We start from the raw sequence: 17,469 nt of genomic DNA on the forward strand, positions 1-17,469 counted from the left end.
CACTATTGCTTAGACAATCATTCAAGGTCTGATTCTCAGTTGGGACAAGCAGTATTAAGACCTCTTTTCACTACTGTTCCTTCTCACAACACACCTCCAACTCTGGGTACTGCTCGCTAGTCTATGCCAAGCATGTGATTCTAAGCAGATTAACAAGCATCAGAAGACATGCGTTACTCACCGTAATAGCATCTCTAATGATTGTATCTGCTTAGATTCACATGTGCCCACCCTTCCTCCCCGCTCGGGTGGAAGGAACATAGACATCTTACTACTTTCTCTCTTTTATGTACTCACTCACGACAGTCATTGGGCTCCTTCATGGCAGAAAAAATACAATCAGAGGGACCTCGACGCGTGAGATCTTTTGGGTACACTACAATACACGTCACGTTAGGGATAGTGTTACAGGCACGCCCATGTCGACGTTCCCTTTCGATTCTCGAAAGACAAGATGCAATACTCTGCGGTTACCACTGGATGTCGGACTATTATTATTATTATTATTATTTGAAATTTCATAAGCGCAAACGGTCTCCCAAGGGCACAGCACAGCATGTGAATCTAAGCAGATACAGTCATCAGAAAAGCTATTACGGTGAGTAATGCATGTCTTCCTTCATCCGGAAAATATATTGTCATATTAAGTTTTGTCATCAAGTCACGCCTAATATGTTAACTGCCGAGAATATAATAATGGCATATACATGTTGTGTTCTCCTATAGAGATTGGTAATTCGTCTGTAAAAGGAACTAAGCTTATCGCCCCAGAGAATCCATGTGCATTCATTGCAATGCAATTCCTGACATTGGGTATTTTCCCTCACGGACAAAGGAACGGGATGCTCCAGTGTCTTCAAGAAAAAACATCTCTTGCTTCCTATCGTTACCTTGAGCCTTGGTAACTCTTGGGGGTCCGGTGTCACTAATAATACCGATTACAGTCGGCCGCTCTGTGGGCTATCCTATTGTGGATATAAATTCATCCCTGTAGCTGTGAAAGAATTTCCTCCTACCAGTCACACTCCCTAATCTAGGTGTTGGTGCTTGGGGAACTCCTGCATTCGTATTCCATTGTGGTACCATGGCCTGTTGTGACTGTGCTTGCTGAGTATTTATCTGTTGTTTGCTTAGGCACTTGCTGGGACTGCCCTTGTGGCCATTGCATTTGTAATGGAGCTTGCTGTGTTTGCTGTGATTGCGGCGCATTTATCTGATACTTTGTGTGATCTTGGACATAATACTCCTGCTGTTCTGTATTATATTGTGGAATCTAACCAACCCCTCACTCCCCCCTCTTAGAGCTTGCCAGTTTTGGTGCATACCTCCTCTACATCTACATGTTCTGGCTACGCGTCCTATCCTTCCACAATTCTAACATTGTTGTGGCTGTCTGCCATGAAATCCTCCTCCTCCCTGAGGGTTTGGAAATTCACCTCGTCCTCCCCTTGGTCCATTCCCTTTTGCTCTTGGCCGAAAAGTGTACACGGTCTGATCCATAGGGTATACTACTTTGCTTTGCTGCGCTGGTCGCATCTCTTGTGTTGCCACACCTTCACCACACGTCAATATCGCTCCTTCTATGGCTAGCTTTGACAATTTTTTCAGAACAAACTCTGCTTCCTCCTGCTTTCTACTCTCAGCTTTCTTCTTATTCTTCTCCTGTAACTTTCGGCAATGGTGCATGATAGTCAATTGCATTTCTGGCCATGGCTTAGCTTCCATTCCTACCTGTTTCTTCATCTGCCTTTGCACTGGCTCAGGCAGTCCCTGGCACAAAATGTGGTAAAGTGATGCCACTGTTTTATCCCACGGTTCTCTTGTTTCAAGGCACCATTTAACATCTTGAATAAAGGCAACATGATGTTCACCCTCACTAATTTTTCTAGTCCTAACCGCACCCATGTCTGATGTATTGAGATACTGTACTCTGAGCGCCCGCCATACACCTGCTCTGCAATTATTAAATGGCAATCAATCGTGTGTCGTGTTCTATGCAGTCACACCGCATACCCTGCTCGCTTCCAAATGTCATTAGCCCTCTCTCCTAGAATATGAATAGTAGTTTGACATGTGTGTCGTGCTTAGGCCTGTGAAGTCATAGATAGTTCAGATTGTGATAAGCTATAGTCCTGATAAGAAGTATTCAATTCGAGTGAGATTGAAAAATGCATAAATGTCTTTAATCTGAAATAATGTCAGCCGACACGTGTTTTGACATCTGCGTCATTTTAAAGGCCGAGATCCATTGTAAATCCTCAGGGCTTGATCCCTCATGCGCGTTTGGTAGGTTTTTTCAAACGCGCATGAGGGATCAAGCCCTGTGGATTTACGTGATTCGAGCGGATTGCCGACATTCTGAAATATTCCATTTGAGTCTTAATTATTAAGTTCTTCACCAGAGTGCATTCCTGCATATATTACTCAGATAATCGGTCTTGTACAGACATGAACTGGCTACCTACTTGAAACTTTCATTTGTCCTGGCTCTAACGCATCTGACCCATCGATGTAGCTGCATTTGACCCATTTGGGGTTCTTACTATTGGATCTCGGCCTTGTAAACGACGCAGATGTTGAAACACATGTCGGCTGACATTATTTTGGATTAAAGACAGTTATGCATTTTTCACTCGAATTGAATACTTCTTAGCAGGACTATAGCTTAGCACAATCTGCACTATTTAGGACTTCACAGGCCTAAACGCGACACGCCTGTCAAACTACTATTCAAAATTTACTATTTAATGGTGTTTATGGGTGATCCTACTTTTTGACTCTGGCGGCGCAGTTTGGCTCACACTACAACCATTAATAGGACATAGCGCACACCATTTAGGTCCTTCACCTATACAGATCTTTTCAGTACATTCTATCCTAGAATGGCTTTTATGTCACCTATGGCTAATGTTGTTCCTGATGTCATTCTCTCTAACTCATGAATCCATTTCCCTACACCTGAAGTTAAACTAGGTAATATACATTTCAAATTATCCTTATCCATTTGTGGCCACGGAATATATTGTGGTTGTCCTACCCCTTTCTCTAATAATGGGAATTGCATAAATCCTGATCCGTAATCATACCCACCTATGCTTCTTGTTTTCCAGGTGGGGGTAGTTTTGCCCATTTGTCTCTGTCTTGATAGTGACTTTAATCTGCTTACATAAGGCAGAGACACATCCCATGCACTGCGTGATTGTGCAACTTGTTGTCGCTCAGTGTATGGTCTCGATTCTGGTGTTTTTTTCTTTAGGGTCCTCTAAGTCTGAACATTGTAGCCCTTTTTCTAAACTTGAGTCTTTCGTAACACCAAACACACCCTCTCTTCGCGCTTTCTTTTTTCTTCCCTTTCTTCATCTGATATTATTATGCCCAGCTTGTATGTCTTTCGCACCTTTCCACATCATCAAGATCTAGTCTATGTAAAGACAGCGTTCTATGTTTGTCTGTTAATACATCCAATCTACCTCCCGTTTCCCTCGATAGAGATCCTTTTATATTCTCTTTGGTCTTACATCCATCATTATCCCTCATTTGCCTTTATAAGCCCCCAATCTGTTTCCCTATGTTTTCTGCCTCATGCTCGTCAGCCCACGTTTGTATTCTTGGTATCCCTTGCAGCTCCCTATGGGGCTGTTGTGAACCTCTCTTCCTCAGTTCGTTCTTGTGCTTCAATCAGCACTATACGTCTATTAAATAGATGATCTATCTTGTCATCCTTTAGTCCCCTACATCTGTTCATCTCTTCTTCCCTTCTCCTCATCTCTCTCAAATTTCTCTTGCCTTCTTTCCAACCTATGTACTTTGAATCTTGGTATTTCTACCTCCTCTCGTTTCTTCTCTTCTAGTCTCTCCTTTTCTTTCCTTGCCTCGTACCTTCTGCATTGTTCCTCTCTTTTTCGTTCTCGTCCTTGTATGCTCTCGCGTGTTCTTTATTTTCCTGCTCTTCTCTTTCTCGACCACCATCAATGCTCTTATCATCTAGCTTGAGTAATATCTGTCCTCCTATCCATTCATTCTGTACTTTTGTCACTCCATTAGCCTATCTTTTAATTCCCTTTGTCTCTTTGCTTCTTACCCTATCTCCATCTGTCTGTCCCGTCTATCATTTCTCTCATCACGCTGTTTACTTTAATCGCGTGTTGATATATATTTGTGTTCTCTACTTTTGCTCTCTTCCGCATTATCCCTGTGGGGGGCTCGTATCTAAGCAAGGGGCTTGTATGTCGGTTTTAACATAGCCGCTGCTGCTTTCAATTCCTTTAAAGGATAAAATCCCTCCTTCTCAGTATCTCCGCTCTTGTTCTCAGAAAGAGAAAGAGGAGCCGAAGGCGCTACATCCGCCCCTTTATGCAGATTAAGCATCCAGTCCTTCTCGGGCAGATCTTCTTTCTCACTCTGATACATTTTCCACAACTCTAAAACAGCTACTCTTTTCTGCAACTTCTTCCCCTTATATGTAGCATGCAAACATGTTGTGACAACGAACCCTCTTGAGGCCACAGCATGAGTCTTTTATTAGTCGTGCCTCTGTCCCACTCCGCCTTACACTGCCTTATCTTGGGTGTATTTCTTGGCATGATCCTGCATAGGTTTAAGAGGAGTGTCCCCAATGATGACAAGTCGATCTCAACTGTCGCTACTTACCAGATGTTTTATTTTATCAAACATACCACACTGATTAGTTTGAGCAAGCACCATCAATCGTTGCTCATTACCCAAAAAAACATTTTAACCACTTTAAAAATCTATGCAATGATATTCTTTTAATTTCTTTGTTTACACTTTCTGTCAATTTTTGTTATATCGTTGTTTTATTATTGATGCTTTAAGAATCTTAATGTATTATTCTCCTTTGATTTGTACCCTCCTGAATGACGTCAATCTCTTGATTTAAAAATCTGATAATTACCTTAATGTATTACTATCATTTTATATCACCTAATCTAGACACAATAAATGTATTATTTTGACATATTTATAACCCCATACACATGTGCACTTTAAAATGTTCTGTGTACGCCTCCCTTTACTATCTTTAGTAAATGTATCTCATCAAGTTTTTTACGCCATCTTGGAGTTTGATACACACTCTTCTTTTTGGCCTTGCCTCAGGAATCCTTAATACCCCTACTTGGAGTTTTTAGCGTGTACCCTCCGCCCCCCTCTTTGAACCAGGAATCGCCATATCTATTTATCTTTTTTCTAATCCTCACAAATCCTGTTACTTCCATACATATATTTACACACAGTCCCTCCCCTATTTTTGCCATTTTCAATGCTCTACTTACATCCGTGTCTTAGCTTGAGTCCCTCAGCATCGACTCTTCCCCAATAGACTAGTTCACCTTCAATCTGTGGGCACCTCCGGGGACCAGACAGGAATTTCGTGAAAGGGCCACCTACCAACCGATTCTTCTCACACGTGTGTTTTGAATGCTGCTCACTACAGGAAGCTCCACAATCTTTCGGCTAATGGTGGGAGCAGTCGATTGTCTGAGAGCCTAAATATATGCCCGGGTAGACTGGACCAGAACCATCTGCTACCAGAATGTGCTCTAGCACCTTGAAGTGTCTTGTTAACTAGATGGAATTGCCCATAGTGATCTCAGACCCAAATAACAAGACAGACTCAAAGAATATGACAAAGGGTTCCATGTGTTAAAATCGCAGCAAAAATGGCAGTGGACACACAATATCGCGGCAAAAGGGCCATGGTTTTGCCACCGCAATCCATGAAAAGGATGCGGGGGACACCCTCGGAACCCCTGTACCCATTGTACCATTTAAAGGGAGCGGGGGGACACCCCGCAACCCCCGCTCCCCTTAAATGGTGTAATGGGGAACACTTTTAATGGGTCAAACCACAGCATTTTTGCAACCATTTTTTGTACAGGTGACATTTTTGCCGTGATTTTATCACTGCATACCTGACAAAGTACTACTTTATTATTAGCATAAAATAAAGTAGGGCAATCTGTCAAACAACAAACTGTAGACCACACACTCGCACTGAAATTTGATCTGAAAATGTTTTATACCTCGATATGCGTCATCTATGACGTCATCATACGTGGCAAACTGTAAAACCTATTCAGGGGAGGGATTGGTTAAGGGAACATATATACCTATATATAATATAATTATTATTAATACTATTGGAAGCCCCTTATTTGGTAGGCACGCCTTGAACCACCTACAAATATGTATAATACCATAATACAGATTATAGCACAATAATAGCGGGTTGGCCTATCCAACATTGTATAGCATGTTGCTACATAGACTATCTGATTGGTTGGCGTGCTTTCCCAACCTTGGACTTCCGGCTCGTTAGAAGCACGTAAGCAAAATGAAACTCGGGTGCAGAGAGCAACGTCAGGCTACTGCTCAATTAGTCCATCATCTCTCATCGGTCAGGCCTCAAGTCAAGGCCTCCTCTTTATAGTTGACCTTGCAGCCTTTTCTCTGTTCTGGGACCTTCAAGGGAGCGTAGGTACACCACTGTCTTCGTCTAGAGCTTAATGTATAGGCCTTGGTTTCGACTTCTGAATCGCTTGTGAGGAGACCACGATTTTGTCGATTTCGTCCTATTTACTGCTAACTGATTTAATTAAGCTGAGTGTCATTACCCCTCTTGGCCTCTGGACACTTGCTCACTCCACCTTGTATAGGCTTTTCACATCTTTAATTGTCCAATATTTAGCACTTGCAGATGTTTTCTTATTTGCTTAATTTAAGAGAAATATGTTTTGCGTACAAGGTTTATCATTTTGACTCCCTTTGTGCTTTGCAATTATTCCTTGATGTGGCATCCTTAATCTCAGGCCAATAGACGCCTCTTCATTACTCACAAGTAGCTGTTTTTCCAACATCTACTGACTCTGCAGCCCTGGTCTGTCTCTGAGGTAGCTTGATTGATTTTAACACAAGTCTGACGTCTATCTTTCCATCATGGCCGCCCTAGCCACATTATGTTTTCTTCTGCAGCAAGTCTGTCTGTCTAAACTACCTTGCGAATATGCATTAACTTAATCTCTACTCACTTATTTCTTTGGCGCATATTATTTCTTCATATTCGATTACATATGTCTCTTGTTACTCCAGTTACGCTTCTATTCTTTAAGTATTTGCATATTGTTTCAGTGCGTCTTCATGTCTTTCCATGACGTCATTCTGCTCTTGTCTGACTTCACTTATAGCTAGCTTTATGATGTCCAATGGTGTATGCAGACATCCTTCCACCCTCTCAGTGCGAGGGTACATTTGATACGGTTGTCTGAGTGCATATCGTCTCTCATACACTCAATGTGGTATTGGGATGATACCTGGTGTCCCACATAGGGCTCTTCTTTTGTTTCAGTATGATGACAGTGAGGGGGGCGGGAGCTAGGGATTAGCTCTCCACCTGCTCCTCAATCCACCCTTCCAGGGAATGTCTCTTCCACCTTTTAAATACGTTATTGTAAGCCATATCTGATCAAAATTGACATCCCTTTCCTATAAATAACTAAATATAAATCTTGACACTTTTTTCTTTCATGCTCTTAAGTCTTGAAAATAACGGTAGGGCAAGAGTGTGAGTAAACCCTTTGTTGCACAATGCACCCTAAGCAGGTGACATTTTCCTCTGGGATCACTGAGCCTAGAGATAATCTCAGAACTCGTCGTATGGGAAGGTAAGATGTAACAGAACTCCCTTTGAGGTGTCTACTTGATGCTGCCTTTGCACTCACAATTTTGATCTTTAACTACCAAAGCTCCCCCTCAAGGTGAAGCCCTTACCCCGCACTCAAAGGAGCTTCAACTCAAAAGAAAAGGCTCTCTTTCAGCATAGTAAATGCTCTGTCTATAAACCAAGTCTGAGCACCGCAGGGGACCGCTGCTACACGTGCGTCAATGGCAGAAAGTTCTGAAAAAACCTCGCATCCACTTCTCAAGAATAGACTTGCATCATTTCTGCCTGCGCTGGGCGGGAGACACAGTCCTCATAATATAAACAGAGTCAACACATGCAGGGATATTCTCCACTTTAAAAAAAAAAAAGGTTTTCGTACTAACTATGGAAAGTACAAGGGACAGGAAGAACCCAGTGTTTTCCTTGCTACATGATGGTCCACAATGCCTTCAATTAACGAAGCTCCTGTTGGTGGCAACACCAAGGCTGGCTAGTCCCCTTCTGCAATGACAGAGATGTGCTAATAAACTATGGTGTGCAAGGTTAACATATTCTCTTTTGTTCAATCAGAGCAGCAGCACACTGCTGAATTCTGAGTATGTTTCAGCTTAAATATTAAATATTTGGGCATTGCTATATTAACGCAGAATTGCAATACTCTACCTTGAATAAAACCACAGCATGGACCAATTTGCCTTAATGGACAAAGGTGAAAAAGTGAAGCAGACTTTTTTGTAACAGTCGAAGTTAGAAGAAACAACTATCCTAAGACCTCTGTGACTGGTGTCGGACATGGCCCCAGCGCTTCTGGTAAATGTATTTGTTCCCACCCTCCTTATCCGTGTACCCCAGAGTTACATTCTAGCACGGATTAAACGTCTGTCTATTTCTATACAGTTCATCGTAGGCCTTGATTATGCAGTTTTTGAAAATGTCATCAGTGTTTCCCAGATCAATCACTCCTTGGACAAAGAAGAATCTGTGTATCATCCTCGTATGTTTACAAACCAATTCTGTGCCTGCTAAGCAAATGGGATCAGATACAAAAATAATGATTTCAATAACAAACCACATTACTTATCAGAAGTCTTGGTCTGCTCCCCCAATCCAACCCCTCCCACTCATTCTACCTCTAAGCCTCCCCCTCCCTCCACCCCCTCCCATTACCCCCCTCTCAACCAAACTCGTTCAGTGTGGTTGTTTCCCCTTTGCCAATGTCTTGGACGTTCCATCTCCATTGTGGTTGCGTTCTAACTTTGTTGGCTCCCTCTGGGGCTTCTCACCTCTCTTCCCTGGTACAAAAAACACTTATGTGCTTAATCGACCCCCAAGGTTCCCTTCATCTAGTCCCCACTTGAGCAACAAAGCACTCCACTCGACTTAACTCGCTCATCCCATCGTTCACTGCCACCGTTAACCTCTCCATTATCATCATATTATGTACTTTCCCCTCCCATTCTTCTTTTGATGGAGGTGTTTAATTTTTCCAGCACTGGGCTACGGCCAAACACCCTGCTCTCAACATTGCTTCCCACATCTTGGGGAGCCTGTATTCGTCCCTGTCCTGTGGGATACCCAAGAGAATCTGCAGCGGGTCTAGGTCTAACTGAATTCCTGTGATCTCTTTCAACCAGCTCAGCACCTCCTTCCAAAACACTTGCACCTTGGGACACCACCACCACATGTGGGGCAGAGACCCTCGATGTCCACAACCCCCAGGCCACATGGGGGAGGTTCCTGCAAACATCCTGGACAACCTCCGGGGATCCCTGTGCCATCCCATCAACATTTTAAAGTTATGTTTTATCGTGATGGTGAACAGGCCACCCTGAAAGGCGACTTTGTAAATTCGTGCCCAGTCCTCCTCAGAGATCTCTTTCCCCACCAAGTCTACCAAGGACCTCTGGAATGTTTGTCTCCCCTGTAGACACGTCTCATTCATGGCTTTATACAACTTGGATAGGATACCCTTTCTCATGGTGGATAGGTCAATTACCTTTTCCATTGCCATTAACTCTCGCCCTACTGATCCTGCCCACTTTGGGTCTGTTAATATAGCCTTGATGCAGAGATATTTGAACACTGAAATCAAGTCCCTCCCCAAGACCTCCCGGGCGGTTACCAAGTGCAGGAAGATCCCTTCCTTAAATAGTTGTCCTACTCGCTCCAGACCCATATCTGACCATTTCTGTGAGAGGGCTAGGCCCTGGTGTCCAAATTCGAATGGTGGCCCCCATACAGAGGACATATGAGAGGGCCATGTCGTAAGATTCTCGGTGCCGCTGGATTCATGCCAGATTGACCAGAAAACCGCCCGAGTGGGGTGGGATCTCAGCCATTCCGGAAAGTATCTGATCGGGGATCAAAAGTAGCCCTGCACCTTTAATGGGTGTGCTACAAGGTCTTCCAAGTAAATCCAATAGGTCCTCAGGTCGTCCCTTATGTGTTCGAGCATCAGACTAAGTTGGGCTGCCTTGTAATACAGTTGGATATCAGGGAACCCAAATCCCCCCTTATCCCGTGGGAGTGTCAGGGTCGTTACTTTTACCCTAGGTGTCCTATTTTTCCAGATAAATCTTCGGAGTTCTCCGGTTACTTCTAGGAAGAACCTCTCCGGAAGCTGCCTCGGGATAGCTGTAAACAGATACAGCAGCCTGGGAAGCACTTTCATCTTTATTGAGGTCATTCTACCATACCAGGTCAGTATGAAGGGGTCCCATCTCTTCAAGTCCGCTTTCAGTTGTGCTCGTAGGGGGTCAAAATTGGCTGTAGCCATCTCATTTAGTTCCCTAGTGACTATGCTCTTTTCGTCAACCCTCATGCCCTGATATCTCCTTTTTGAATCGAGGAGGGGGGGGCTCTGCTTGAGCATGGGCATTATACAGGATTTCCCCACGTTAATCTTGAGCCCTGAGAGGCAGCCATACTCTGAGATCTGAGTCATGAGTGCGGGGAGGGAGTGCTGTATGTTGGTGAGGTAGGCCAATAGCAAGAGTTTGCACTCTATGTCCCCCCTACTATGCCCCTAAATTGCCCATTTGTCCAAATCGCAGTTGCCAGTGGCTCCATTGTCAGGGGCGTAAAGTAATGGAGGGAGGAGACATCCCTGTCTTGTGCCTCTTGTTAGCATGAAAGTCTCTATAAGACCCCCATTAACCCAGACCCTGGCCCTGGGTTTATTGTATAATTCTGCCACCCATCTCAGGAAGTTTGTCCCCAGCCCCATCCTCGTCAGGACCTTCATCATGAATGGACATTCGACCCTGTTGAAGGTCCTCTCTGAGTCCAGCCAAACCAGGCAGGCGTCCTGGCCCTACACTTGGGCACTGTGAATCAGCTCTGTTGTTTTCCGGATGTTGTCCGACCCTTGCCTACATCTTATAAAGCCCACCTGCCCTGAATGTACTAATAGTGTAATTCCACTTCCAATTACGTTCCCAGGACCTTTGCAAGAATCTTTACATCTCCGTTTAGGAGAGAGATGGGTCGATATTAGAGCACCTGGTGGGATCCTTTCCCTCCTTAGGTATCGCTATGATAGTTGCGAGCAACATCGTGGATGCTAGAGCCTCCCCTTGCAGGCATGCTTTGAACTGTTGCTAACAGTGACTTGAATAATTTATAAAACTTCATTGAGAAGTCATCCTGCCCCGGCGCTGACCCTGATTTCATCCTCCTGATGGCCAGCAGGACCTCCTCTACAGTTATGGGCCGCTCAAGGTTCTCCACAATCTCCTTGGGGAGTCCCGGTAGGGGCAATCCCTTCAAAAATTAATCTATCTGTGCCTCATCCCTGCTCCATTCCAAGGAATAGAGATTACTGTAGTACTTTGCAAATTTGTTTCCAATGCTTCTGGAGTCGCAGACAGACCCTCCCTCCTCAGTTTTTATAGCTTGGATAGTTCTCCACTTCCTCTCCGCCCTCAGCCTCCATGCTAGGTTCTTATCCGCCCTGTCCCCTTTCTCATGATATTTCTGTTTCAAAAACAGATGTTTTTTTCTGTGTCCTGAGTCAGAATGGCCTTCAACTGTGTTTTATATCCCTGGAGCTCCTTGGCTTCCGTCAGAGATATATACTTACCCTGGGTACCGCCCGGCTGCATCTATGCTATTTTCTGACGGAGCACCTCCTCCTTCTCCCCCCTCTCTTTTTTCTTCTTTCGAGCCTATCCTTTTCAAAATTATAGCCTTAAAGCCCTCCCAGACTGATTGGATCCCCACCTGCCCAGTGTCGTTGAAGATGACGTATTCCTTGATTACCACAATTGGTTCTTGCTGTACTTTCTTATCATTTAATCGAGTCATTGCACCTCCAGCTTCCTCCCCCCCGAGGCCCTCTGTCCTCCCCCTCACCACTGTTACTCTCACCATATCATGGTCAGATCATGGGATTGGGGTGACCTGGGAGTCCAGGACTTGCGCCTTAAAGGTTGTGTCCACCAGTATCAAGTCTATACGCAGGAAGGAGTTGTGCACTGCTGAGCAAAAAGTGTACGGCCTATCACCTTCCAGTGGGGGCGTGAGGGAGTCACACAGGCCCAAGACCTCATTTACTTGTTTAAAGTGTTCCGAGTCTCCCACATTTGCCCTTGCTGTAGTTCGTTCTCCCATTCTCTTGCGGTCCCTTGTTGGGTCTAACACCATGTTAAAGTCTCCCCAACCACCAATTGCCCACCCTCAAACTCAATCAATTTGTCCCTAACACCCTCCCAAAATTCACACTGGCCCATGTTTGGAGCATACACTGAACCCAGGGTAAGCTTGGAACCATACAACTGTCCTTTGACAAACACATACCTCCCATTCATGTCGGTTAGTACCAATTCCACCTGGAAGCCCAGCCGGGACGAGATCAGGATCGCGACCCCTCGCCTTTTTTTCACATCAGAGGCCATTATCACTTCCCCCACCTCTCGGGATCGTAGCCGGGCCTCTCCACCCTTTGGCTAGTGAGCTTCCTGAATGCACATCCGATCAGGTTGTGCCCTCTTAAATTTCCAGAGTACCATTGATCGCTTGCTTGGTGAGTTGAGGCCCGTACGTTGAGGGAGCCGATGACCATTTCACCAGGACCAGACATTGCCCCGCTGACGGAGCATCACATAGCTTCCCCTTCCCCGAGACAGTTCCATCATCGGGCCCCTGATACCGGGGCCCATGTTCCGTAAACACCCGCTTGAAACTGAGCACTCTGGGCATTACACAAAACAATCCCCCTCAAATCCATGTTCCCAAACCCTGCTGGCATCCAACCCCGCCCAGGTTCATTACCTCAGACGAGATTAAATCACCAGAGGTCCTCACAAACGCCAGACCTGCTTAACTAAGCTCTTTTCCTTGAGCCCTCTTCCTTCATCATATTACTCAACATGCAAACATTTCTAAACTACGCCCCGCCCCCACTGTCAGTCACGCAAAATCCTTTCACAAGTCAACTGGCCCTTCCCCGCACAAACTCAAGTCGGCCCCAGCCGGGGGGGGGGGGGGGGGGGTTAACTTTCATAAATGTCCTCGAGCCCGGAATTTTGCACCTGTTCTGCCCCTTTATGCACCACCGCTTGTCTTCAGGACTTTTCTCCTCTCCTTCCAACATTGCTTCACCCCCCCCATCAGTTCATCCTCAAATTGTTCCTCCTCTCACGGTTTTCAAAGTCATCAATTTTCAGGGTCGCCTTGCCCTCCTTTCTCTCCAATTCTGCCAGCCTCATGTCTATTTGAGTCTCCAGTGTCTCGAGGGGGGTCTGGTTGTTCTCGACTGCCTGGAGTCTCTCGCCCATTCTGTCAATTCGGACATTAGTTCTATCCACTTTCCTCCTATGTCGGCCCTCATCCCCCTAATCTTCTCCAAGAGGGAGGCAATGTCCTTAATGCACATGGTGTCATCTCCCACTTCCGACATTATGGGGTCTGCAGTAATGCTCTCCGTCTCCGGCCTCTGGAAGGCGCATTTTCCCAACTTAGCCCTCCAGTCCATCGGCGGGTGGGGTACTCTGTTCTTGGTTCTCGATTTGCCCCTACTGGACTCGCTGGGGACCTTCTGCGGCGCAGTTGGGGATCGCCACAGTTTCCCGGGCCCCTCTTCTCAATGTTCCTTTTGGGCTGTTCTCTTTAAAGTTCAACTTCTCCTACAAGCCTACACCTTCTGTGACGGTGTGGTTCGATGAGGTGGGCCTCCTCGCTGTTAGGAAAGATTTCTTAATTGTGGGTAATTTTCCTTCCATGTGGCAACCCCTAAACTTTTTGCTGTTGTTTTCACCGTGATCTAGACTTTGCCAGCGAAGTGCATCCTTCTGCCGCACTCCTCTGGGCTTTCGCTCCATTCTTACGGGGAAACTGACATGCCATTAAGACAGTCAGTACCGGGAAACGTTGTTTTCTGTAGTTCTTTTATCATGTTGCAGCTTTCGCGCAACATGACACAAGAGGGCACTGTAAGCTAAGTTACTGCTCTCTTGGGTCTCTAGTCTTCTACAGGCCCTAGATACTCTCTTTGGATTGTTAATGAACGGTGCAAGTGAATCACAGACGGGACTGGTGGCAGCGATCGTTTCTTTGTGTTTTTGAGCTCCTTTTGGCGTTTAAGCGCGTTTCTCGCGCTTCACCCAAAATGGTGGCCTGGCTCCCAAAATGGCCAGACCACGAGGCTCTTTGTCGTGCCCGCTGACCGTCTTGCCCCCTTCACCTTCCCCCGGTCGAGCCGACCCGGGGCCTTCCTTATTTGGGCATGTACTTTCCCGCGAAACAGAGATGCTTTCGCGGGCTTCTACAGGCCTTGTGTGTGCCTCCAAGATGTGGGCTGGGATGGCTGGTCCCAATACACATCCTGGGTGCCAGAGAGTCTAGTGTGTCGTGAATGCCTGGGACCACCGTGGTCTGTGATAGGTCCACGTATGGTGAGTGTTTTGTGAGCAGATCTCCTATTGGGTCCCCTCCGTTTTGGCGCGAAGGGAACCGTGGATAAGAGGAGGCTGGAAACACCACTACCATGTCGATCTCCTGAGTTCTCACGAACGAAGGAATACAGGAGCCATGTATCCTACAACTACGAGGCTGAACCGAGGAATCGCTGGTGACCCGCTGACGGACTGCTCCTCTGCATTGCTGTCGCTTTGTGAAACCCTTTCTACCTCTGATCGAACGAGAAGGCCTGTACTGGTACTTTGACCCCTTGGAATAGTGGAAACAACTATTCTCGGCATCTTCACCATCTCCTGCACGTAAGCCTTCGGAAGTGTCTCTGGGCCATCCAGTGGACTGACCAGCCTACCCAGGAGTCTTGCTCTGTAACCGCCGTCAGGTTGTGTTGTATTACTAGTCCCTGCCGCTCTCACACGATTCGTACACTTGGCATTCCCAGGTCTGAAATGAGCAGTGTACATTGGGCTGAAATACACACGGCCGCTCCGTTGCCCTGCTGTGGTAACAAACTGTGCGGGTTCACTGCGTTTGGGACATCCTCAACTCTACTTCTGCTGCTGCGAAATCTACACGACGCTGAGACGTCCCCTGCTCGTATCTGAACCTGCCAGCACTGAAACTGACGCGGAGGAGCCTGGGTCTGTCTGCATCGGGGACCGATGAGTAGCATCGCTAGGAACTGGTCGCCCTCCTGCAGTAGCCCATAGCTTTTCCCCGAGCTTCCGTACTCGCGCTCTGCTTCTGCCCACAGTGGAGGCTGCGTTTGAGTCGCGGAGCTCTGTTCATCTTCATTTGTTCATCGAACTGAACTGTCTGATTCCCTCGAAGAGACTCCCCTTTGCCTGTTGGCACCAGCGTGTGCAGGTACTTTTGAGCACAAGGCTCCACTCTTCGTAGGGCTCGGACTTCCTTCTACTTAGGTGCCTCTGAAGGCGGACTGGGTCTAACTATTATACGCACTGCCTGTTTTCCTCCCCATCTAGGTGGTCTACACATTTCGTGTGTCTAACTCGTTAGACTCATTGGTAATTGTATATATATTGTATTTGATTGTGATGTGTTGGTTTACTTGAGTTTTATTGTGATTTCTCGCTACTGTCAATGTTACAAAGGCCTTGTAATAAATGTGTCTATATTTTTAATATAACACCTGTTTAGAGTAATTTGTAAGTGTCCTTGCTTTGTGTGCTCATTGCGGGCTTTCAGTCACCCTCACCCCTCTTGAGACCTAGTCTTGACCGCCGCGATCGCTACCTTGATTGGTCTGGCTTGTTCAGAGGTTACCCTGTTCCAAGAAACTAGGCTGGCCTTCTGAACCTCTGCCCCTCCAGGACAGAGTTCAGAAATCCATCTTAACACTTGCATCCGTGGTTCCTGTGGGTTTGTCCCCCCAGGGCCACCTGAGGCTGCTTTTATCCTCTTGGGACGTCTGGAGCTTCACTTGGAATCACCACCTTCCACTGTGGGCCTTCACCTCCTCCTAGGCGGGCACAGGCCGTGGGAGAAATCCCAGGGCCCCACACCTAGCCACTACCCTACAGGGTTATTTTGTGCCCATCACGCAAGGATCTTCAATGCTGGGTGCGCCGTGGGGCAGGCACGTCCCCCCCCTTCAGGGTGACTACTCCTCCGGCAGCTTTCCGGAACCCGAGAGGCCCCCTTACCGGGTCTAGTCTGTTCCAAACTTCGCTGGGCTCTGCGTATGCACCTTCTTGCTCCCAGCCCCTTTCTGGGGTGCGTTGTGTTCTCCCCCCACCTCCTCTCCCCTTCTCAGGTCTCTGCTACTAGGGGGAGGTACTTTCCTAGGTGGGCACACGCCCCAGGCTTCTACCTGGGGGCCCTCAACTAATCCCGGTCCCTCACAGTTGGCTGGAGCGCTGTCAGGTGGGGGTGCGCTCCTCGTTTCCTGCGGGGGGTGATTCTTCCTCTTTTGTGTCCCACGTGCCTCTCTGATCCCTTGCCTGAGTCCTCTGTTGCGGGAAGTCTTCCTACAGTTCAGCCCCCCACCGGGCCCTTGCACCCCTGGTGCGTGTGTCGTCCCCTTCTCCTGTTTCCTATCGTTTTCCAAGAGCGTTGCTGCTGGCGGGATGGGCAGGGGCTGGTCAGTCCCTACAGGGGTCCTGGCCTTCTGCACAAGGGCCTCCTCACTGCTGTGGTTGCCACAGCGAGTGTGCATCGTTGTGCAGGCCGGCTCCGTGGATCTCTTTGGTAGCGGGATTACTTTCACTTTCCTGCTGGCTGTCTCAGCATGGCTTTCTCTGCTTTTCTGTGCTCGGTTTTCTCTGTTTTCAGTCGGAGTGTGGCCCAGGGTCTCAGTTACCTCCTGGAGTGCAGCCACTCTGCCTCAGGGAGGAGGTGGGGGGGAGGACTCAGTCTGCTTTTCGGCCCTCAGGTCCAGAGGTGTGCGTTTAGGCAGCGTCTGTGATGTCCACGTGACAAAGGTCACGTGGACAAAGAAATAAAGGGAAGCGCAAGCCTGCCGAATGGCAGTTCGCGTTCCGATGGCCACACCACGTCTGATGCCTGTTTCTTTACGCGCAGCGCGCTAGGCCTAATCACATTATCTATTCAGGCACTTCGTCCCGGGCCCCCTGACGGGACATCACAGAGTCCATACTCGCGCCCCCTGGTGGCCTCCTCGTCTACTTTTTTTATTTACATTTTACTGTTCCAATACTTTCATTTTTTATTTTTTATTTGTTTAGTTTTATAACAACTTTTCAAATATTTTATACAATACAATCATAAAATGCACTTCATTGAAATCAAACCATGAATTAGAATTGACAGTTAAAATGTAACTATTAAAATTATAACCAGTTACAAAAACAAGAAAAGGACACTGTAGAAATCTCCTATTGTTGCATTGC

Source organism: Ambystoma mexicanum, chromosome 11 (assembly GCF_040938575.1).
Source record: "Ambystoma mexicanum isolate Mex_15411 chromosome 11, UKY_AmexF1_1, whole genome shotgun sequence".
Lineage (NCBI taxonomy): Eukaryota > Metazoa > Chordata > Amphibia > Caudata > Ambystomatidae > Ambystoma > Ambystoma mexicanum.